The sequence below is a fragment of the Heteronotia binoei genome, chromosome 5 (genome assembly GCF_032191835.1).
Source record: "Heteronotia binoei isolate CCM8104 ecotype False Entrance Well chromosome 5, APGP_CSIRO_Hbin_v1, whole genome shotgun sequence".
Classification (NCBI taxonomy): domain Eukaryota; kingdom Metazoa; phylum Chordata; class Lepidosauria; order Squamata; family Gekkonidae; genus Heteronotia; species Heteronotia binoei.
The window spans coordinates 111,308,618-111,333,577 of record NC_083227.1 but is presented as its reverse complement, the minus strand read 5'-3'; positions in this window follow the sequence as shown (position 1 = coordinate 111,333,577).

Here is a 24,960-nt window from a genome sequence, read left to right as displayed (position 1 = left end):
CAAGAAGCTCAAATCAGTCAGTCCTAAGGGAAATCAACCCAGACTGTTTCCTGGAAGGTCAGATGCTGAAGCTGAGGCTCAAATACTTTGGCCACCAAATGAGAAGGGAGTACTCACTGGAAAAGATCCTGATGCTGGGAAATATAGAAGGCAGAAGAAGAAGGGGATGGCAAAAGATGAGATGGCTGGACAGCATTACTGATGTAACAAATACAAATTTGAGCAGACTTCGGAGGATGGTGGAAGACAGGAGGGCCTGGCGTGACTTTGTCCATGGGGTCGCAAAGAGTCGGATTTGACTGTGCGACTGAACAACAACAAAGTCCCATGGGGATAGGATATATTTAAAAGTAGTCATATGATCTGGGCCAAAGGGTGGTTTATCCAGGCAGAAGGCATATAAGTTCAGGGAGGGCATTTAGAATTCACATACTGAGAACTTGTTCCTTTTCTATTTTCAGGTTTCCAAAATCTGCAACATTAACTTTGACATATTTGAGGTTGCTGTGATTTCTCCTGAAACAAAGAAAACCTGGAAAAGTAGCCTTAAATTCCCCTTTCAAAAGAGTACTTCACAACACCTTGGCTCATTGTTTTGACCGTGTCAGCCCCACAGTCACATCATACAGAAATGGCTGGCTGTCATTTTGAAGGCTGTTCATGTTTGTCCTTGTGCCATCTGTCAGTTCTCATGTACTACAAGGACATCATCAGCCACACCATTCCTCATCACACAGTCAAATTTTCTAGAAAGCACTGCTGGGTGTCCTCTTGCTAGTCCTCATGCATAGATGAAGTTTCTTCTTGACTAATCTATAGGTCCTTTGTTTTCTTTCTATGTATCCATAAGAAAACCCTCTCCTTTGCACTGAAATTTACACTGGCCTTAGTAACCATACAAAAAATGCTGCTTCATAAACTAAGGAGTACAGCATTTTCGGCTCCTCTTGTGTGTTTATGGAATGATATCCTGTCTTCCATCTTGGAGCAGAGTTTGGATTAAGTGGTACATTGTCTTCTCTACCATTTTTTCTTCATGTTTTTTACAAAACAACATGAAGTTATAAATATGTCTACCAGTTTATCATTATCTACATATTTATTCACTTTTTCAAAGAACAAAAAGTAGGTGAGGAAAGATTTCCTTTTGCAGAAGCCATATTGATTTTCCCTCTGCAGGCTTTGTTCCTATGTATTCTTAAGAGTTGTATCTTAATAATTTTGTCTTTGATTACAGTTTCTACTAATTTACCTGGGACAGATGTTAAGCTAACTGATCAGTAATTTCCTGGTTCCCCCTTGAACTCCTTTTAAAAAAATGGTGTAACATTTCCCACTCTCCATTCTTCTGGTAAAGTGACTGATATTCGTGACAAGATACATATACTGATTAGTCGATCAACAGTCTCACATTTGAATTCCCTATGAATATTTGGGTGTATGCTATCATCACTGGTTTTTAATTTCCCCAGTTTTCTACTTTGAATATCCATGTGTTTAATATCTAAATATGGGCCAATGTGCAGATATCTAAATCCACAGGTCAGGCCTACACTGACAGAAATTAGGTTTTTCTCCAAACTTGGGGAAAAGAGAAGCACAAACATTGATAGGGAAGGGGGAGAGGGAAGGAAGCAAAGGTAGAGGGATGCCTGCCTCCACAAATTCCTTGGGGGTCCCCTTTTTATTTAAAGAAATGCTTATGGTTTGTCTTGATGCTTTCAGCAATCCACTCCCTTTTTGTATGCCTAATTATGAGCTTATGGTCCTTTTGCCAAACTCTGTGCTCCCTTCAATTTATTGGGCCAGATCTTACAATTTTCAAAAATAGCACCTTTTCTTGCTTTTTGTGGCTTCCTTGACTCAGGTAGTTAACCACACAGACATCCTTTTAGCATTGGCAGCGCCTTTCCTAATCTGTAGAATTCATTCTATTTAGTCTTTGTGTGTGGTTTTAAATAGGTTTCAAGAAACCTATATGTCACGACTCAGGGGGGTCTTATCCAATTGCTGCTACCACTCTGGGTTAGGGTTCCCCTTGAGAAGGCCCAGAGTACCCTCCCAGGCCCTTTAGGCCTCCCTTAGCTAGGCCAACTAATGGACGTGAGAACCAGGCAGAGTGAACAACAACAAAAAAGATTTATTTTAGTGCAATATAAATTAACAAGGTGCATGAAACAGTAAAAGGATGAAGGGAAAATAAACAAAAGTCTTACCACGTCTTAACTTACAGTCCCTAAACTACTAACCAGCACTCACCCCTTCCCTTGGATGAGAGAGCTTTTCCCGGTCAAGCTCTTCAGGCACAGCCTGAAGTTCACCACTTTTCAGTTCACCACAGTAGATAGTAAATAGAGAAAACAATTCAGTTCAGTTCACTGGAACTGCAGCCATTGCCTGTTATATGAAGCAAAGTTAGTTCAATTGTAATCCAAATCAGCACCAGGTCTTTCCGTTAAATTCCAGGTATAAAAGCTGCAAAGAATAAATCTGTAATCCAGGGCTGATTACCCTATTTTTAATTCAAGAATGTGACCCAAATACAAACTGTAAACCAGTAATCCAGATAAGAATAAAAAAAAAAAAAACAGGCCCGAAAATAAGGACAAAAAGAACAAATGCATAAAACAAAAAGTAAATAATCCAGATGCAGAGGATACAAAATATAAACCTGTAATCCAGGGCTGATCACCCTATTTGTAATCCAAGCATAACCCCCCAAAACAGACAGAAAATCAGTAATCCAGACAAAAAGGAAAAAAACCAGCAAATCCAAAAATAAAAACATATAGGTGCAGAAAAAACGAAATCCCAATCCAAAAGTCTTTAAAACCATATCCAAAAAATAATCCAACCACAAATGTACACAGAACAAAAATAAAAAATGAAATAACAGTTAAAATGATTATATCCACTAAAATAGATAGAAATCCAGGTTTTTTTTTTTAATTACAAAATGCACAAAATGCTCTTCTTGCAACCAAAGATCCTGCTGTGTCTTAAAATCAATATCAGGTACCCACCAGCTTTTAATAGTTTCTTAAAGTATTTATAAATTCAGTCAAAGCACTTGAACTTGCACTTCAAAAATTTTTAAACCAGCCAACTTTCTCATCCAAATGCACTTGTCACCAAACATCTTCCCCAAGAAGCAAAACATTTTAATCTCCCAAAGAAAGTTTAACACAGGTCAGTTAAGTTCAACCATCCATTACAGATTGATGAAATCTCTTGCTGCAGGTATTTTCAATATATCAGATTAGGCAGACTTTTACAAGCCTTGAAAAAGAAAGAGGGAGAGTCCCCCCCCTTTCTCAGTCTCCTGCCTTACTTGAAGTCTGCTCCTGATTCTCTCCCCCCCCCCCCGCAACTTGCTACCAATCCAAACAAAAATATGGGGAAACACTTACAATATTCATAAGATCAGTGTCCTTAGTCTTGAAGATATAAGGCTTGAAGAACCAAAATGTAGTGTGTAAGAAAAAAGTAGAAAGAAAACAGGTGGCTGACTCTTTGGCCAATTAAAAATGGCGATCGGGACACTGATGCTGGGGAAAAGCGGGATCGGAAAGGAGCCGCCTCCGCTGACATTCCTGATCCACCGCTCTAATTCCCTTGCCTTCTGGGACCCTTCCTGGGCCCCAGAGTCGAGTCGACCTTCGAGGGGCGACCCCTCAATGACCCAATTTGAAAGTGGCTCTGGATGTGACAGTCCGAGCCGCTTTCGCTCGCAAGCCGCCGAAACCAGAAGACTATTGGAAAATGGTGCATGAAATGTTATAGAACATCATGAAGACACAGATTCATTTCAAACCAGAATTATTTTTATTGAATATATTCCCTGAGGACTATTCCAAAGAGATGAGACATTTGTTGGCACATTTTAATACAGCAGCTAGGATTCTTCTGGCGCAGAGATGGAAAGCTCAGGAAATTCCCACGAAAATGGATCTGGTGGGAAAAGTTCTGGAAACAGCAAAGTTGGACTTCTTGTCCCAGCTGCTAGCTGGGAAATCTAAAGAAGAAGCAAGAAAATATTGGATGAAATTCTGTGCCTAGTTAGATAACCAAGACTCTTAAGATTCTCTGATGTGAACTTATTTTTTCTTATTTTTTTCCTGTACTTTATATTATGAAATTTATCTTTACTGGAATTGTCAAAATTACTAGACAATTTTAACAAAAGGTCTATACTATAAAATTTGGAAATGGATTTTGTGCAGTTGAGACAAAATAATAGGGGACAATTTATGTAAAGAAAATATTGTAGAATTAAGTTTTTTGAAAGTATTCCTATGCAAAATAATACCAGAATGTATTGTGTTTTTTTTATTTTTTCCCATTCCCCATTCCTTTTCTTTTCTGAACCAATAAAACTTTTTGAAATGCAGACTGCTCCTCAGCACCAGGGTCAGGAGGGAGCTTTGGGCTTTCCTTTGGGTGCCAATCACGACTGGTGCCTCAGCCATATGTCTCAGCCAGGCGGTCTGCCCACTATCCAGCTTCTTTGATGGTGGAAGGACTCTTGTCAATTCATGGGTGTCTAATGTGCTCAGGAATAAGAATCAAGAACTCATCAATGCACATTAAAGCCTTTACATCCTCTAGAGTGTTAGCATCAGCTGCTTCAAGCCATAGGTCATAGGCCTTCCCCAACCTATACATTAACTGCGGGTAGGACTCCTTGGGTTCAGGTTTCACTTCCTTGAACCTCTTGCGGGCTCCTTCTTTGGAGAACCCCACCCTCTCACACACTCGCTGTTTGAACAACTTGCAGTCTGACCTCTCTTCACCTTCCATCTGCCCAGACACTGAAGCCGTAACTCCACTTAGCTGGGGTCTCAACTTCTCCATATACACTTCTGGGGGAAGCTTGTAGTCCATGCAAACTTGTTCAAAGTTTTGCAGGAAAGCTTCAATGTCCTCCCCTTCCTTGTATAAAGGATACTTCTGTCTATCCCCTTGCACAGCAGCATCTGGAGGAAGCAGCCCTTTTTCAATTTTTGCAAGTTAAATGTCATGAACCAGTCTCAGTTTTCTCTCTTTCCAGCTCCACCCTCTCTTTCTCTAATTCTGTTTTGGCTGCATTTTCTTTCTCCTCTTTCAGCATCCTGGCTGCATTTTCCTCTTTTATCATCCTTTCGTTCTCTAATTCTATCTTGACTGTGTTCTCTTGCTTTTGGAGCTCTTTCTCCTTTAATTCTACCTCATGCCTGGCCTTCTCATGGTCTGCCTGCTTAATTTGCAGTTGAAGACGTAAGGCCTCTTCACTCAGGGATGCCAACTCTCTGTCTGGTATTTTCTCCTCAGACATCAGACCAACAGCCCCTGGTTGGGTCTTTATTTTAGGGAAAGGCGAGTCCTCTGGTTTTTCTTTCCCAGACCAGAGGAGCATACACTAACTATCTAGCCTCACTATCCAGTTGACCCAAGGGCTAGAAAATAAACAAAACACCCTTCACCACCTTTACTAGACCTTACTTGGTCCTGTCAGCACCTTCAGAAAATGTGGCTTCGTTAAACCAGCAGTAAAAAATCTTATCAATGCCAAATGGCACTCTGTCTCACCAGGGTCCAAAACTAGTCCACCCCACCTCTGCAGCCACCATGTCACAACTCAGGGGGCTCTTACCCAATTGCTGCCACCACTCTGGGTTAGGGTTCCTCTTGAGAAGGCCCAGAGTACCCTCCCAAGCCCTTCAGGTCTCCCTTAGCTAGGCCAACTAATGAGGACCAGGCAGAGTGAACAACAACAAAGAAGGTTTATTTTAGTGCAATATAAATTAACTAGGTGCATGAAACAGTAAAAGGGTGAAGGGAAAATAAAAGTCCTAACGCGTCATAACTTACAGTCCCTAAACTACTAACCAGCACTCACCCCTTCCCTTGGTCGAGGACCTGTCTACCTTAGGGACCGTCTCTCCCCATATGAACCCCAGAGAGCACTGAGGTCAGCCGGAAAAAACTTGTTGACTACTCCCGGACCGAGAGAGGTGAAGCTGCAATGTACCCGTAACCGGGCCTTCTCCTCTGTAGCCCCGAGCCTATGGAACCAACTTCCAGAGGAAATGCGGGCCCTGCGGGACCTTGAACAATTCCGCAGGGCCTGCAAGACCTTCCTCTTCCGACTAACTTTCGCTGACGAAGGAAGAAATTGTTAATGATAACCGCCATCCTAAAGAACAGTATTAGCACTTTTATTAACTTAATTAACTAATTTTAAACCTAATCAGAATTTTAATGCTTAAATGTAATTTTGTGTTTTTTGCTTTTTGTATAATTGAAATTTGTATGATGTTGTTAGCCGCCCTGAGCCTGCCTCGGCGGGGAGGGCGGGATACAAATAAAATTATCTATCTATCTATCTATCTATCTTGGATGAGAGAGCTTTTCCCGGCTCAAGCTCTTCAGGCACAGCCTACCTCCAGCTCAGCCTTCCAGGGAAAGAACACCCCCTTCCTGGGCTTAGGCTTTATATTCTCTTCCCAGGTCCCACCCCTCTCTGAGCCTGTCTCCCTCCAAACCCCTTGCTACCCAATTAGAGGGACAGAGGGAATCCTGGGAGATGTGGGCTTCTCCCAGTAACTCCTAAGAAGGCTTCCCTGGGACCTGCAGGCCTTGCTAGGCCCAGGATCATGACACTATAGGACAAGGGTCCTTGATGTGGCACCCATGGCTGCTAAGGTGCTCTTGGACCCCTTCTATGGTGCCCGTTAAATGTTTATAGAAAGTGGGTGTGGCCTGGTGGGGTTTCCTGCTCTGCAGGGTTTTTGATTGGTCTTTAGAGATCTGATATACTGTGAAGATTAAAATAATAATTTTTTTTTTTGTGCCAGACACCAGAGTGTTGTTTCTATTCTTACCTTCACTCCAGTTTCCCAGTGTTTTTTTTTTTAATCTCTTCTTATCTCCTGTTCTTGGGACTATACTTCCCATAGTGGTCATTTTGCAGTGGACTCTGCCTCCTATGACTTTTCATCTTCAACAGCCTTTGCATCTGTAGGTCTCCCCCCCCCCCCCAACACACTTATGGCCATCCTTTGCCAATCTAGTCTCACTACTACCGATATTACCCTGAGCATTTGCACTATTGCCCCTTTGGATTGAGTCATCCTGAATTGGAGGCTCCCCAGCTTCTGTTAGCTTTTTCTTGGGATTAGTTTAAAAACTACTCTACCACCTTTTGAAATTACACACTAGCAGGCCTTTTTTTCTGGAAAAAGAGGTACCAGAACTCTCAAGAAGGAAATAAAGGAGAAATACATGGGTGCCCCTCATGAACTTTTAAACATATTGATAATTTTGGTTCCACTAAGAGGTTCTGGAACTCGATTCCACTGTGTTCCCCCAGGGGAAAAAAGCCATTTTGTTCAAGTGAAGACCAACACTTTTGTACATGCTGGGTTGTCCTAGAGCATTCCCTGGTACTAAACAAATCTAAACCCATCCTCCCAGCACCACTTTCTCATCCATGCATTGAGACCCCTGACCTGTACCTGTCTAGCTGGCCTTGAGTGTGGAACTGGCAGCACTTCTGAGAGTGCTACCACTGAGGTCCAGACCTTTAACTTTCTACCTAGTAGAAGAAGAAGAAGATGAAGATATTGGATCTATATCCCGCCCTCCACTCCGAAGAGTCTCAGAGCAGCTCACAATCTCCTTTACCTTCCTCCCCCACAACAAACACCCTGTGAGGTGGGTGGGGCTGGAGAGGGCTTCTCACAGCAGCTGCCCTTTCAAGGACAACTCCTATGAGAGCTATGGCTGACCCAAGGCCATTCCAGCAGGTGCAAGTGGAGGAGTGGGGAATCAAACCCGGTTCTCCCAGATAAGAGTCCGCACACTTAACCACTATACCAAAATTTTTCCTCCAGTGCCACATGACTACAGTTTCCAGTGTCATCAGTGCCAGTATCAGTATGTACTATATTTGCTCATTCTTCCCCAGTCTTATCAACCCATTTAGACAGCGTGTGATGTCCACAACTTCATGTCAGTCAGGCAGAGCATGATTTATTTATTTAGACTTGTATTCCGCCCTCCTGGCAAGTGGACTCAGAGTAGATCACATCATAAATATCTGTGATCAAAACACCTATCATGGACCCCATTTCCTATATTCATAAAAATTAAATAGCCCATTAACAAAAGCCTCACCAGAGGAGTATTCCTGGTACAAAAGGATATTGGTCTGTCACCTGAGGTAGTGGACCCGTCTAAGGGATCATGTCCCTTCTGCTCAGCCTGATACTCTCCAGCCTTGAGATATCTCCACAATAGCAGAAAAGCTGTTAGCACAGGAGTAAGACTGTCTGAATAGCTCCTGAAGTTCTCATACCCTTTTTTCTTCCTCAGCTTCTCCAGGCTAGCAATCCTAGCCTCAAGGGATAAACCTGCTCCCTGATGGACAAGTGCTCTATGCATTGAGCACCCACCCACAATTGTTGCCCAGAGAGCAGATAAATGTACATGTAGCACTCCCTGCAAAACCCTGGATAGCTCCCACTCCTCTGCTGGATGCCTACCTTCATAACTGGTTCGGTTTTCTAAAGGTGTTTTCAAAACAGCCAGATCACTCTGCTATGAAGGCATTGGGGTATGTGACAACACCCAAAACTAAGCTGGTGAGAGACATATGTGTGTGTATTTCACCGTAATATTGGGTGCTGGTTCCTGATATACCTTTATGAAAATAAAGTATTAGACAGATTCATGGAGTTCAGGTCCATCAAAGACTTTTTGCCATGGTAAATAAAGGGAGCCTCCATAATCAAGGGCAGTAGATATAAATAAAAGTTATTATTATTATTATTATTATTAGACCTCTTGAAACCCAGTGCATAGAGGCAACTTCAGGGAACATCTTCCATTTACTGTTTATTGGCCCTCCAGGGCAAATGGTTGGTCACAGGATGCTCAGCTAGATGGACCACTGGTCTGAGCCAGCAGGGGCTTCTTGTCCTTATTCTTCATACACAGTAGTGTATATGTATTATCCACCATTTTCCTAGGATGGATGTAGTATCCTTACAGGAAGACTGTTGTGTGTGAAATAAAACTGAGTGAAGCAGAGGTGAGAAATTTGACTAATAAGATCTTTTCCCCAACAATGAGCATAAACCTATGTATTGTGAAGAAGAATTTAACTGTTCTATAATAATGCCACTCGGTAAGGTCTGCCATAGAAAATCCTGAAATTTTCCACAAAGCCTAAAGGGCTGAGCTTCTCACAAGCAGGTAGAAGGGATTGCTTCCCACATTTCAAAACTTGCATATGTACAATTTTTAGCAATCACCAGGTGACATAGTTAGCAGGGACCTTTACTGTAGACATTCCCTCCCCTTGTTTTCTTTATGCTCTGCTTGCGATTTTCTAGAGGCATCAGGCTAGCCATATCTTGAAATAAGATGCTGGACTAGATGAACCTTTGGTATAAGTAGCAAGGCTCATCTTTTGTTCTTGTTGCCAAACACGGCTCCTCAGTAGGCATGTCCTGAGAGAGAGAGAGAGAGAGAGAGAGAGAGAATGATATGTATGTCTGCACAGAAACTGTCACTATCATTGGCTTGACACTTTAATTCCAGGACTGAAACCATGCCAGAAAAAAGTAGCCACAATGGGAAGTGAGGTTCTAGTGCTGACTGTTGCATGGCCTGCAATTCCATCCCCCTTTTCCCCTCTCATTCGTTTTACAGGCAGATGGGAGATCAGTGTTTGCAGCCCATGGATGAGTTTCTGCAGGGCAGGATAAGCACATCTAAAATTGGGTGTGTGTGTGTGCAGAGATATGTGCCAAAATTCTCATCTGTTGATCCATCTGGCTTTCATCTACACTTGCACACTGCCCAGTACCCAACTGCTACTGTCAATGTAAGGCTACACTGAAAGGAATTCCGTGATGTGAGTCTTAAGCATGGTGAGATGTGACAGCAAATAAGATAACCAACATGATGAACTTCATGTTATAACTGCCCTACTACTCTACATCTAGGTCACCTGCTTCATGTCTTTGGCTGTGTAATTAGGACAGGATAAATGTGTATTAAAATGAGATCTATCATCTTTTGCAAGCAAGACATACAGGGGAGAGAAAAAGAGAAGTCAAAAAAGCAGAGAGCTGATAATGCACTTTATCGTAATTGCTTGATCCATCTTGAAATAATTAGAAACTCAGCAGATTAATGCTTTGCAAGAGAACATTCAAAGAGATCACACATGCTCCTGCTAGCACCTCTGTCCAGCTCAGAAAGGGATCAAAGACCCAGAACTAATTAGCCTCAGAAGATTCTTAGCACAGAGTCAGCGTCCACAGAATGTGCTGAAAATGAAAGTAACATGGGTATCACCTACTTCAAGGCAGAGCTTTTCTTGTAGAAAAAGCTCAGGAGGAACTCATTTGCAAATTAGTCCATACCCCTTGAGGTCAGCAGGAACTCATTTACATATTAGGCCACACACCCCTGACACCAAGCCAGTCAGAACTGCGTTCCTGATCAAACAAAGCCCTGCTTCTAGGGGTGGAAGCCAAGAGCACAGAACTAGATGGAAGAACAAGATGGAAGCCAGCACAGGCAGCAGGTGATATATTTTTATCAGTGGATGGAGGAAATCCATTGTTCGAATTTTGCACCAATGATGAGCTCAGTTTGGCAAATCACTCTGTCTCAGCTTCTGCCCCAACCGCATATCTAAAATATTTGGATAGTAACAGTGACCTAGCTAACAGGGTATTTGTAAAGATAGTTAATCTTATATAAGTTAAATGCTTGGAACTATCTGAAGTACTACATATGTCAACAATATATCTTTTAAAAATATTAGATACTTATGAAAGTGTAGCATTTATTGTTCAACTAAATTATTGCAGGATGCTTATTCTCATCACTGGTTCTGTGGTCGGGATTGCTTGTGAAGAGTGATCAGTGAAACCATCATACAAATGCACAAAAGATTCCTCCAGTGCTAACAGATCATGCGCGCCAGAGTGACAGTTTAGGCTTTCCAGCCCACTCATTCCAAACAATATGACTGCTATATAATCCAGAAGTTATTATTTGACCCTAATCCGCAGTTCATATTGAACTGTGCTAAATTGCTAGCCAAAACTCATAAAATTTACAAAGATAAAGTCCAGATGTAATTTAGAGGCAAAGTAATTTCATGAGATTTAGGCTCCATACAAGTGGTTTTAGAATTGTCTTTTTAATGTTCTTAATGTAAACATTACAGATAAGTCAATTGAACTTTTAAACCATTGTACTAAGATGGTACCCACAATGTCACTGTGATTTCAGCACAGAGATTATGCTGGTTAGATACTGAATAAACTTTTGATTGATTGAGATGACTGCTATAGTCCCCAGTCATCCTTCTGCCCATACCTTGCTTGCATTCATCTTACCAGACATATACAGTTGTAGCCAGGTCTTCTGACTAGTGCAAAAGTTGACTAGTGTAGCCAGGTCTTCTGACTAGTGCATTACACAGCTTTAAGGATGACAATGAAGAAATTGAAATTGTTAAAGATTTCCTTGGCTCAACCAACATGAAGACTGCAACCAAGAAATCAGAAGGAGATTGAGACTCAGAAGGACAGCTATGAAGGAACTAGATCTTAAAATGTGTCACTGAAGATGAAGATAATTCATACTATGGCATTCCCCATTACTGTGTATGGGTGTGAAAGTTGAACAATGAGGAGAAATGACAGGAAGATATGGATTCATTTGAAATATGATATTGGAGGAGTCTTATGGATATAAGACCAATACATGGGTTATAGATAAACTCAAGCACAAATTCTCCCTAGAAGATAAAATGACTAAATTGAGGCTACTGTACTTTAGTCATGTCACAGGAAGACAAAAGAAATTGGAAAAGACATTAATCCTAGGAAAAGTTGAAGACAGCAGGAAAAGAGGAAGATTTAACAAGAGATGGATTAATTTGATAAAAGAATCCATGGTATTCAGTTTGCCTTGATCAAGGCGGTTGATGATAGGACATTTTGGAGGTCATTAATTCATTGTATTGCTGTCAGAAGCAACTTGACTAGACTTAACATGCATTTCTTGAGAAAGCTGAGGGGTCATGCTATACCTAACTATCCCTACAGCCCAATGTACAAATAATACAGAATTCTAATAATGAACAACTAGAGCATGCCCCATCCTCAGTCTCATAGTGAGGAATTTGAGATTAATCTGCTCATCTGTTGTGAAGTTCATCTGACATTCCTGTCTATCAGGGTTATGCTGATGTCAGAATGATGTGAGGATAAGGTTTTCTTGCCCCAACTTCCTAAGTATAGCAGACAAAAAGTTTTTGCTCTGCCAAGGACAGAAAATCTGGTTTCTTTTTTTAAAAAAAATCATTGAAATTTATTGAAATTATACAATAAACAATTAACAAAGAAATGTAAACATAGATCAAACATTAGAATGTTCTTACATGAGTAAATGACATTCATGAGAAATAACATATAACAATTTCATCAAAATACGTGCTGAAATATAATCATTTTAAAATCCCATTAAGCAAATTCTGTAATATCTTATCCAGCAAATTCTGTAATATCTTATCCAGCTAAGGGTAACAAGCAGAAAAATATGTGAAAGATACTATAACATATGAAACCATTAGAAAGATAATAACTTCAAAGAATTTGGGCCCTTTAGGACGATGTTGTGGTTTGCCATATAATCCAATAAAAGTAACAATTTTTCAACAAACTTGCAAGACCTGGGATAGGTTTCCTATTGATTGACAGTAGTCCTTCTGAAGAAGTTTGATGTCAAACAATTAGCTAGAGAAATCTCCTTGAAAAATTTATGTGTTTTAAGAGGAAACAAGTGCCAAATTGTTCTACACCATTCCTATAAAAATATGTTTTGAAGGGAGGCATGATGTTCTAGGTCATATCCCTTTCAGAAGGAACAGAAGCATCTGATGAGATTAAGTGGTCAGGAACATGTCAAGTCATTGGAGAGTTCAATCCGGTGCAGAGCTTCTCCAGTCTGGACAAGGAGTAACTCTGAACAGGGTTGACGTGCTAGAACCTAAAGTGATGTATGGATGCGTTTTTATATTATGAGCTCTCTCCCTATTAGTAATATGAGAATAAGGCACATGGGTATATTGAATACCCACATGGAAACTGAGAAAGGGTCAGACCCCTAAGGCTTGCAGATTTTTTTTTTATAAATGCAGACTCTAGCATCTATAAAATTTAAAAATCTTCAGGTGTGCATGCAATCTTAAAGAAGCAATTGAGTTGGGACACTGAATGATTGTAATGGGAAATCTGAGCACAGTGAGAAGAGAAAATCTTCTCTTCAGCAGATTTTAGAAATTGTAGACCAGGCCACTCTGTTCTGATAGAATCTTCTGCTGTTAAATATGGTGAGGGAAAATGATGCATTGAGATAATCAGTAGCGCCCATGTCTGCATTTCTGAGTATGCACAAAAGAATAACAGACGCTGATAGTGTTGGAGACTTTGGCAGTAAGTACAGAGCCATGTGTAGAAATCAAAATTACATCAGAGGCAAATATCTATTCAAGCAACCATTTCTATTAAGATAGGAAACAATATTTTCTTTCCCACGTTACAAACAATTAACTCTGTGGGATCCTAAGCAGAGTCATATCCTTCTATGACCAATGACTTCAATTGATTTAGAAGGGTATAACTCTGTTTAGGATTGCACTGTGAGGATACTACTTCGAGTTACTTCTAAATGAAGGAAAGAGGCGAAGGAAAGGACAGCAGAAGATCAGTGATGAAAGTCAATGAAGTATAGAACTTGTTTTTTAAAAGTTGATTTAAGAATTGTTGAAAATGCAAAACAAACCTGTTGAAAAGAGTGTCTTTTTAGTGTGGAGTTAAGGATATGGTCAGATGGGCAGGTATTTCAGTTTAAAATAAGCCACTTGAGTTTGGGGCAGTTTATGTCCATCAGACAGTGCTAGCATCATAACACCGCACGACCATGGTTGGTCATGCACATTGCTAATGCACTACAACCACAGACCCAAACATTTCCACCATGCCTACACAGAAGCAGACAAGCACACATGTGCTCCAGGGGTGCTGATGTGCATGTCAGAGTGGGGTTGGGAGGGGAAAGGATGCACTGGAAATGGAGTGGACTGATCACACTTCTCATGTGTTTCCATGGTGTGCCTGCTTGATAAGATGTCCAGAAACTCACCATGGTAGCCACTGGAATTTGCCAGTGGCTATTTAATCCACAAGAGCCCCGTGGCGCAGATTGGTAAACTGCAGTACTGCAGTCCAAACTCTGCTCAGTCACAACCTGAGTTTGATCCCAGCGGAAGCTGGGTTCAAGTAGCCAGCTCAAGGTTAGCTCAGCCTTCCATCCTTCTGAGGTCGGTAAAATGAGTACCCAGCTTGCTGGGGGGAAAGTGTAGATGACTGGGGAAGGCAATGGCAAACCAACCCGGAAAAAGTCTGCCATGAAAATGTTGTGATGTGACGTCACCCCAGAGACAGAAACGACTGGTGCTTGCACAAGGGACTATCTTTTCCTTTTACCTTTATTTAATCCACATGGGATTTCTTTTAGTGTGAGGCAAGGATGAGTGGGGCATGGGAACCAGATGTGCCTGTTTGTTTGATCACACCCATTTAATCTGGAGGGGAGGAGTGACTATGCTGGGCCAAACTGCTTGTGTGAATGCACCCTACGTTCCTATACTATGATCATGGAAAGATGAGTTATAAGAAAGAAAAGGAAGCATGGATCCAGTAAAAGAGAACATTAAAGGTAAAAATCACAGCAATAATCTGTATGCTGAGGTGTCATCGGGAAACAAGCATGACAGCTTTTATGTCACGTAACATGGTCCAAAGCAGTTACAAATGCATAAGGCCTTTTTTTTTTTGTAAAGTGCTGTGTGTAAGAGGAGTACATTTGGAAAAATGGAAGGTGCATGAGCAGAACACTGTTGTGCTATTCAGGACTGATGGTTCATGCATAGGAAAAAAGTAGCAAGATGGATGCAAGATAGAGAGTGTGGGATAGAGAAGAACTGAAAAAGGTCAAAAATAACAAGATGCTAAACTTTAGCTAAAGGATGGAGAGATGGTGGAGAACAGATCAATGGGAACATTTAGAAAGCCAAAGATCAATAACACAGGGTATAAATAATGGGAGGCTCAAATACAGTTTTAACTGTGTCGTGTAAAAACAGCCATGCAGCTAGATCCCAGAAGTAAGTCTTACTATATTTAGGATTGTCTTCCAGAGTGCATAGGATTAAAGCTTGAATCAATAATTATCAGAAATGCTCAATCACTGCTGCATTGGTTTACCATCTGTCTATAAATTGTAATCAATGCAGCGGAATATTCTGTAAACTGTTCACTTGTGTTGAACAATTCCAATATGCCAAATTGTACCAAAAAACCCTTATTGCACATGCACAGTCTCATACTGCTTTCCCACAGGATTCATCAGTTGCTGCCACTTCTCCATATGCTATTTGCCACATTCTTAAGGTACCACGCACACACATAGTCTCACACACACTGACACAAATTTGACATTACAAAATAAATAGCAGCTGTGAGATATTTCTCGCCCTGTGTCCTGTGGCTGCCTGGATCAGTATTCATTAATGGCAAAGGCAGTGAACTTTTAAAATCCGAATCAATTAATACAACACTTCCTTGCTCTGCATCAAGTATGGGAGACTCTCAAATTGCCTGTGCATTGAACAGAATGTCTGCAGTGTGCATGCACAGAAAATCTAGGATAAAAAAATACAGCAGAGATTTTAACTTTGAACCAGTAATGCCCTACCAGTAATTAGGCTTGCCAGCCCCCAGTTCCTAGTGGTGGATTCCCCTGGTATTGCAGGCTCCTCCTTGCACCAGCCAGCTGGCTGGGAGGGGGAAGTCCTGCCCCAACAGCCACAATGTGCCTTTAAACCTCAGCAGGCTTACAAGAACCTTGCAAACTGCTTGTGTTTTAGACTGTGTGCGTGCCTTTAAATCTCAGCTGGAGTAAAGCTGCATGGGTGGGTTGAGCAAACAGAGCCATGTGGCTCTTCCCGGTGAGTGTATGAAGCTGTGGGAAAGGAAGAGAAGCCAGTACAGTCCCTCTGTTTGTTTTGCATTGGTTTCAGAAGCTGTGTGTATAGTAAAATGGAGTTGATTGTGGAAAGGAAGAAAATTCCATCTCCTAGGCTGCTCTCCTTTCATTTTCCTGTTAGTTTGAAGAAGTTGGTTGAAATACAGAAGATTGTTACATTCAGCAACTCCTGTGAGTAAAGTGATTTACTTTGCCCCAGTGAGATCACAAAAATGTGTGCTTGCAAACTGTTTATTATGGCTGCTTTGCGTACGTATGTGTGTGTGTGTTCACTTTCATTTAGTGGAAGTGCAGCTGTTGGGGACAAGGAAATGAAGACTGTATTCAGGGGAACTGCACTGCTGTATTTTTATTTATTTTAAGGAATGGGAAAGTCTCCTGGTTCCACCCCCAAAGTCCCAAGATATTTTCTGAGTTCGACCTGGCAACCCTAACAGTAATGGGCTTGGAGAAAGAATCCATGAGAGATGCTGGGAAGGTGATAGGGTTGTCAGGTTCAACTCAGGAAATATCTGGGGACTTTGGGGATGGAGCCAGGAGACTTTGGGGTGGAGCCAGGAGCAAGGTTGTGACAAGCATGACTGAACTCTGAAGGGAGTTCTGGCTATCTCATTTAAAGGGACAATGCTCCTTTAAAATGCCTTTCCTTCATTGGAAATAACAGATGATGGGGGCATCTTCTTTTGGGGCTCATCGAATTGGACCCCCTGGTCCAATCATTTTGAAACTTGGGGACAGGGGGTTCGAGGAGAGGCACCAGATGCCATGCTGAAAATTTGGTGCCTCTACCTCCAAAAACAACCCCCCCAACTCCTAGATACCCATGGATTGATTCTCCATTACACCCTATAGCAGGGGTGCCGAATTAATTTGTTATGAGGGCCAGATCTGATATAAATGAGACCTTGTCAGGCCAGGCCATGTTTGTCATAAAATGTAATGTCAGCTAGCAGAGATTTAAAGGACACAGACAAACACAATTAAAGATTTTTTTTAAATTTTTTAAAACAAAGCATGCTTAAAAGATTAGCATACTTGCAACATTTTGTTTGTTTAACAGTCTCTGATAACTGACACCTCTTGCTTTGAATTATTGCATCAAAATCTGGAGACAATGTCTTTGCTGTAGCAATCTTGAGTATGCTGTTCAGGTGGGTATCTGTAAGCTGCAAATCTACTTTTGATTTATTGACGTTCATTACAGAAATCTCATGGTCAATGCTTTGAGTCTAAGACCCAGGGGAAAACATGAAATATCTGGGCATTGTAAGCTTTTGTATATAAGTTGCTTCATGTGCTGGTCAAGAACACGTGAAGGCACCATGATCCAGACTGAGGGCTATGTATTTGTCTACAAAACTATAGTTTTCCCTAGAGAAATAACAATTCCTATGAGGCAGTGTAAGAATAGGGAGACGGCAATATATAGTGGTTAGTATCAGTCTACTTAACTGGGACACCTAGGTTAAAAATCCCCAACCCACAAAGGAAATGTCTCTAGACACACAGTCTCAGCCTAATCCACCTCACTGGCTTGTTGTTATTCCTCATCTAAATAGTTCACATTGCTTTCTCACTCAGAAAGACAGCATCATGAAGGCATGAATACAGTAAAAAGTGGGATTCAAACCCAATTGCACCCAGGAGAGTCCTTGTATAATGAGCCAACAAAATCTCTCTCTGTCTGTAGCAAGGCAAAAAGCTCATACCTTGAATAAAACTTTGCTAAAGTTAAAGGTGCTTTGTATCTCTCCCATGTGATTGAGGGAACTGGGAAAGGAAGCTCTGGCTCTTTCTCTCTCTCCCCAGGGGATAAAGAGCAGGAGGAGCCACAGCCAACAGAAGAAAGAGAGGTTTGGCTCAGTAGTTCTGCTGTGAGATTGAGATAGCCTGGCAAAGCAAGCTCTCCTTTCCCCCTACCTTCCCAAGAGAGGAGCCTCAACCAATGGAGAAAATAAAGGGCTTGCTCTGTAGCTCCTGTACAATTGAGCAAGCCTGGCAAAACAAGCTGTGATGCAGAAGGAAGAAAGAGAGAGGGAGAAGGAAACAGACTTGCTCATGGGCCTGATAGGAGCACTCTGGGGGGTCAGATTTGGCCCCTGGGCAGCACGTTTGACACCCTTGCCCTATGGGAATTGGTCTCCATGGGTATAATAGAGTGCCCAGTGGACATTCAACCCTGCCCCCCCCCCCACTTTCTGATAACCCTGAAGCGAGGGGGGGAGGACCTCCAAACTGGGCAATCCCCTATCCCCAATTGAGGATTGGCAGCCCTAGAAGGTGAACATTTGTTTGTTTGTTAGTTTTGCTTTCCTCAACTGCTGAACTACTAGGGAACATTAACTGAGCTTGCTTTGTGAGAGGACAGAGCTTGAAGCTGACTTGGTGCTTGTAGCCTGTCGGAGAGCTGTGCTTTTGGCTGGGTCGGTTTGGGTCATTTGTCTGGTCTGTTGCTCACTGAGCAAGGTCTGTTTTCCTTGGGCTGATTGCAGGCACCATCCTCTGCTGTTGCTGCTGGGAGGTGGGGTGTGTGAGCCTCTGAACTGTAAGGCTCTTTCTAGTCAGAAGCAGAACTGAGCCAGCTGGGCTGGGAGAAATAAACCAATAGAAAGCTGCTGGGAAGATGAATGTTTGTTTTTTGGCCTATCCCAAACTGCTAAACTACTGGGAATAGGGTTGCCAAGTTCAATTCAAGAAATATCTGGGGACTTTGGGGGTGGAGCCAGGAGACATTAGGAATGGAGCCAAGATCAAGGCTGTGACAAGCATAATTGAATTCCAAAGGGAGTTCTGGCCATCACATTTAAAGGGACGGCACACCTTTTCAATGCCTTCCTTCCATAGGAAATAATGAAGGATAGGGGCACCTTCTTTTGGGGCTCATAGAATTGGGCCCCTTGGTCCAATCTTTTTGAAACTTGGGGGGTATTTTGGGGAGAGGCACTAGATACTATACTGAAAATTTGGTGCCTCTACCCCAAAAAACAGCTCCCCCAGAGCCCCAGATACCCACGGATCAATTCTCCATGATTTTCTATGGGAATAAATCCCCATAGGGAATAATAGAGTTCCAGCAGACATTTCCACCCACCCCACCCTGCTTTCTGACGACCCTGAAGCAGAGGGAGGGTCCCCAAACTGGGGGATCCCCTGCCCCCACCTGGGGATTGGCAACCCTAACTGGGAAGCATTAAGATTTAGATTAGATTTAGATTTATTGGATTTATATCCCACCCTCCCCGCTGAAGTAGGCTCAGGGTGAGTAACTTTGTGAGAGGACAGAAAATGAGAATGAGTGGGTGCTTGTAGCATGTTGAAGAGTTGTGTTTTTGTCTGGTCTGTAACTCACTGAGCAAGGTCTATTAGCCTGGGGCTGATTTTAGGCCCACCTTCTACTGTTGCTGTTGGGAGGCAGGGGCTGAGGGCCTCTGAACTGTAAGGCTCATCCTAGGCAGAGGCTCAAGCCTTTGGCATGAGCTGAGGGGTGGGAGTCAATGGGCTTTTAGCCTGGGGATCAGGCCTGAGGACCCTGGATCACTCTAGGTACTTTTAAACCATGAACCAGTTATGAAGGTAGAAAGACAGCAGGAAAATGGGGGATATCCAGTGTTTTGCAGAGTGCCACTTGTACAATGATTTACCCACTGGTGTGGAAATCATGGGTATGTGCTCACTGCATGGAACACTGTGGCTCTCAGGGAGCAGGTTTATTCCCTTAAGGCTAGAGTTGCCAACCGCAGAGAGAAAGGTTTGGGGAATAGATCTTCAGGGACTTACAGACCAATCCCACTCCTGTGTTGACAGTTCTTCTGCTGTTGTGTTGAGTTCAAGTCTTGAGGCTGGAGGGCATCAGTCTGAGAAGGAGGGATGTGATCCCTTAGAAGGGACCCCTTCCTTGGGTGACAAACAAATATTCTCTTGTACCAAGGATACCCTTGGGAGGCTGGGGGGAGGTAGGATTATGGTAGTGGGTGATTCAGTCATTAGGAATATAGAGAGTGTGGTCTGTGACAACCGTTTTGACCACATTGGTCACACTACAGGCTTGGCATGATCTGGCTATGCCTGTTTTATTTTGTAATGGGAAATTTTGATCAGTCATCTCACCCTGAATCTCAGCCTAACCACGTACTTGTCTCATGGTCAGTTTTTCAGATTGTTGTAGCATCCTTTTGGTGTGTGTGTGGGGGGGTCTTTCACTCATGTACATAGATGTGTATCTGAAGCTCATGCTCCTTTTTGACAACTCCACGATCCCTCTGCCAAGAACTCTGGCTCCTCGCCTTCACTTCTCTTCTTGGAATACATGGAGGGGATAATGTGCAGATTCACATGAGAATAGTCTCATTTATGTCAATGCATTTACTCTTGTGTCAATCATGGGATGCTCTCACACAGCAACTCTGATGCAAAAACAGGAGGAGGGGAGGTTTGAGGGGGAGGGATTTGTTGCTCATAAACAACCCCCTCAGGAGACCCTGATCATATGAACATATGAAGCTGCTTTATACTGAATCAGACCTTTGGTCCATCAAAGTCAGTATTGTTTTCTCAGACTGGCAGTGGCTCTCCAGGGTCTCAAGTTGAGGTTTTTCACACCTATTTGCCTGGACCCTTTTTTGGAGATGCCAGAGATTGAATCTGGGACATTCTGCTTCCCAAGCAGATGCTCTACCACTGAGCCACTGTCCCTCCCCAGAATCCAGAATGACTGTGTGGCCGCTTGGGTGTACAAGTGGTAATTGACAACACCGCGGCAATTATGAGCTTTACACATCACTACTTGATTGGGGGGGGGGGGGGAGAAGGCAGAAATGGAAGAGAAGGTTCAGACTTCCCAAACAGCTAAACTTCACAACAGTGGAGTTCAGACTGCCAGAAATGAGGAATGAAAACACAAACATCTGTAAAGACAGGACTTTCCCTGGTGCCTAATCACTTTGAAGGCAGGTCAGAATGGGGTGTCATGTCAACAACTGGGGAGTCGGAGGCAGATGTTGCTGTCTGATCGTGCACTTTAAATCTGGAAGGAAACAGCATTAATATCACATAAAACTGCTTGTGTGACCACAGCCAGTGGCTCCTAGCCATGGTGAATGAGGGGAACCTCCACATTCAGAGGCTTAAATTATCTGAATCCCAGTGCCAGGAAGCAACACCATGAGAAAGCCTCAGCCTCTGTGCCCTGTTGTTGGCCCTCCAGAAGAACTGGTTGGCCACTGTGTGTGAGACAGGATGCTGGACTAGATGGACTATTCCTCTGATTCAGCAGGGCTCTTCTTATCCTCTTAGTTATGGATTCATGTTCACGAGCCTCAGAACCACCTAGGCCAGTAAGGACCAAGCTACATGCTAGGTTTGACAGGCAAATCCTGTGCAGAGTTAATCTGGTCTAAACCCATTGATTTAAATGGGCTGAGATTGGAATAAATCTTCATAGGATTGCACAGATAGTTCTCCTAGGAACACAGATAAGAAAGATCACACTAGCTGCTAAGGCCTTATTAGTTTAGTTTTGTAATGACTGGAGATAAAAGAGATATAGAGCATTGTTGTGAAAGGAAGAGGAGAAAAATGGCTGGATCTGCAGCCTGTACTGATTCTGACCCCGTGCAGAGATCATGCTCATCAAAGTTTCTATAGCTTCTTGGAAATGTATGTAGTTATTCAAATAGAGCCTTCCTGTCACTAAAGCCAAAGGCATTTTTGAAAACTTTTGTGAGTCTGAAAGCTATTTGCCTGCTACCATTTCATACTAATAGACTGCATTAGTAGCAGCTCTAGGTAAGAAAGACGAGTCACAGAGATGCTTGTTAGCAGTGACATTGAATACAGTCAGCAAAGTTTCTACAGTTTGAGCGTGCTTTCAGAGCCCATGCTATAACCCAAAAATGCCGTTATATTTCTATCAGGACCCAAATAACTTGACCCTGAGTCACTGAGGAGGATTGCTCGTGCAGATTTCCCACATTCTTGTCAGTGGTTGGCATTAGAGAGGACAAGTTCAGTCTCAGGCAGATTGTGTTCTTTAACCTTCTGCACTCTTTGTCAGACAGAGTGCCAACAGAGGACCCTAAGTGCTGAGGCTGGAGCACATAAAGGGAATACCTTTAACTGTGCCCTGCAGCAAGATAGAAAATATGTTTAATGCTAAAACTGGGGGCTTGTCTGGGATGGATGTTGACTTTCCTTGAATGTCCTAGATAAACCCAGTTCAGAATCAAAGCAGGAGGAAGACAGATGCATTGAATAGTGTCAGACACAGGGCAGGATATTTGAGAGTCCTTTTTCAGTACTGTAGTAGAAGCAGCCAGCGCAGCCCATTTGCTTAAGGTGCCAGGGGATGGGGGTGCTAGACATGCTTCTGGCCCCTGCGCCAGCACCCTGACAAATATCTTGGGGCACATCTTGGCCAGCTGGCTATTTGGCCAGTGACTCAATGTGAATTTTGATCAGCTGGATGCCTGACCAGTCATCCAGCTCTGGCCTCATTTGCCCTCCAATGCAGTGGAAGAAGGGAAAATTGTATCAGAACCTGGAAGTGATGCCACTTCCAAGTGACACTCTAGGAACTCCCAAAATCTCGGTGATTTGTACTGTAGAGATTTTGGTGATTTCTAGAGTGTTGATTGGAATTGACATATCTTCTGGATTCTGACTAAATCTGCTCCCACTTTCTCCCGCTGCATAGATGGTAAGTAAGCAGCAAGACCCCTGACTGGTTGGTGGGTTGGGGAAATCCTGAGCAGGTGGGAAGTTGGGAGTCACTTGGGCTTGCGCACCTAGAGTGTGATGTGAAAAGCTCCTGGGTTGACCCTAAGAAGCAGCAGGGCTCACTTTGTAGCAGGAGCTCCTTTGCATATTATGCATATTGCATACACCCCTGATGTAGCCAATCCTCCAAGAGCTTGCAGTAGGCCCTGGAAAAAGAGCCCTGTAAGCTCTTGGAGGATTGGCTACATCAGGGGTGTGTGGCCTAACATGAAAAGGACTTCCTGCTACAAAGTGAGCCCTGAGAAGCAGTATTTTACTGGCCTCACATTTGTCTATATTGACATACTCCTGTTGTTTGTTGGCCCCTCAGACCTGAATATAAAATCTCACTCCCTAACTATAGAATCTGGTTTACACTTCAGGGTGTAATGCTCTCAGTGTAATTCAGCTTGCATCAGGGTTTGGTATATATTTATTTCAATGTTTGTTTTTATTTGCAATAACAGGAAGGGATTTAGTGAACTCCACTACTCTTGGTGAGGAAGAGAGCACAGGGCTGTCAGATTCACCAGTGCCACTGGAGCAAATGATGAATGACAAGAAAAAACTGGGACCCATCAAAATAGTGTTTAGCATGAATGATTGCCATTCTTGATATCCTCAATGTCAATGCTACAAATGGATCAAAATCTTATATCTAATTCTAAACCAGGCCATAGTGTGGCCTAACAGATCTGCAAAAGCAAGCCAGGGACAGATGCAGAGTATTTCTCTACAAACATGAAGGAGGTCTGAGGTTTGCAAAAGAAATCTGTTGTGTGTGTGTGTGTGCGCGCGCGCATGTGGTTTAAAGAAAATAATGCCCACTCAGCTCTCAGTTTCCATGTTGCTAGGCAACTACAATATTGTTGAATCCTCTAAGCCTGGTTTATCTTAGGGTTGCAAACCTCTAAATGGGGCCTGAAGATCTGCTGCAATAACAATTGATTTGCAGGCTATGAAAATCAGTTCCCATGGAAGAAATGTGCCATGAGCCCTGATGAGGAGGAGCTTGAAGGATTAACAGACCTGGAAGAGTTGCCAGCCCGTTCCTCAGCTGAACAAACAGCAGCTGGCCCATCAATCACTCTCCAGGTACCAGTGTCACATATTGACGATCAATCTCTTTCAAGCTCCCCTCCTCCCATCTCAAGAGTTCAAAGCAGGCTCCGGAAAGAACTTTCAGAGTGAAGACATGAGGCACGCCGATGCTTCAGATCTCTCAGCCCTGAGTTCTAGCAGAGTCACTGCCACCCAGGGAGCAGGCTGATTGAGACTCCCATATAGCTTCCACCCAGGACCTGGTAACCTTGTGGAAGCAACAAGTCTATTCTCTGGCTTGCATCCACGCTCCTTCCTGATCCTGACCTGCTTGATTTCCTTGGCACCCTGACCTTTTGGCTTTTGGACATTGACTTCTGATTCCGGTTTGTGATTCTGCATTGGTGACTTGGCTCCTGCTTGACTTCCTGGACCTTGGGCTGGCTTTGGACTCCTGCCTGCCTGCACCCTGAGAACATGACAAAATGGCCACTTTGGAGGATGGACTCTGTAACGTACTCGATGCGGAGACGAGAGTAGGGCAACATAGTTTATTAGGAGCACGTTGCAAGAGAGAGAACACGCGGGCCGGGTCCCACTTATATACAATTCCCGGTACAGCCTACTGGGCCGGTCAGGCCAATCCTGACCGGTTAAACTTCCCGCCACAGCTGTTGATTGGCAGGGGATTCCGCGCCCGGCGCTGGGGCGTCTGGGACAGCCCAGTTGCCCCCGCGCCTGGTCGCATGTTGTTACTGATACACTACACCCCTCCCCCCCTGGTTAATGAACATAGTCTTGCAGATACGCGGGAGGACGGCGCTCCTGGGTGGACCGTCTAGGGAGGTCCTGTGGGGGCGGCGCGGCTACCGCGGCTGGTGCTTCGGTGGGCCCTGGTGCGGACGGAGGCGGCGGGACTGGTTCTGCGGATCCTTCGGGATCTGTCAGTTCCGGTGCTACCTGCGCCGGCGTTATGGGTGTTGGGGCCGTGTCCTCAGGTCGGCCCCTGGTTGGCTCCTCCCCGGATCTTGCCTCTTCTGTGTCCGC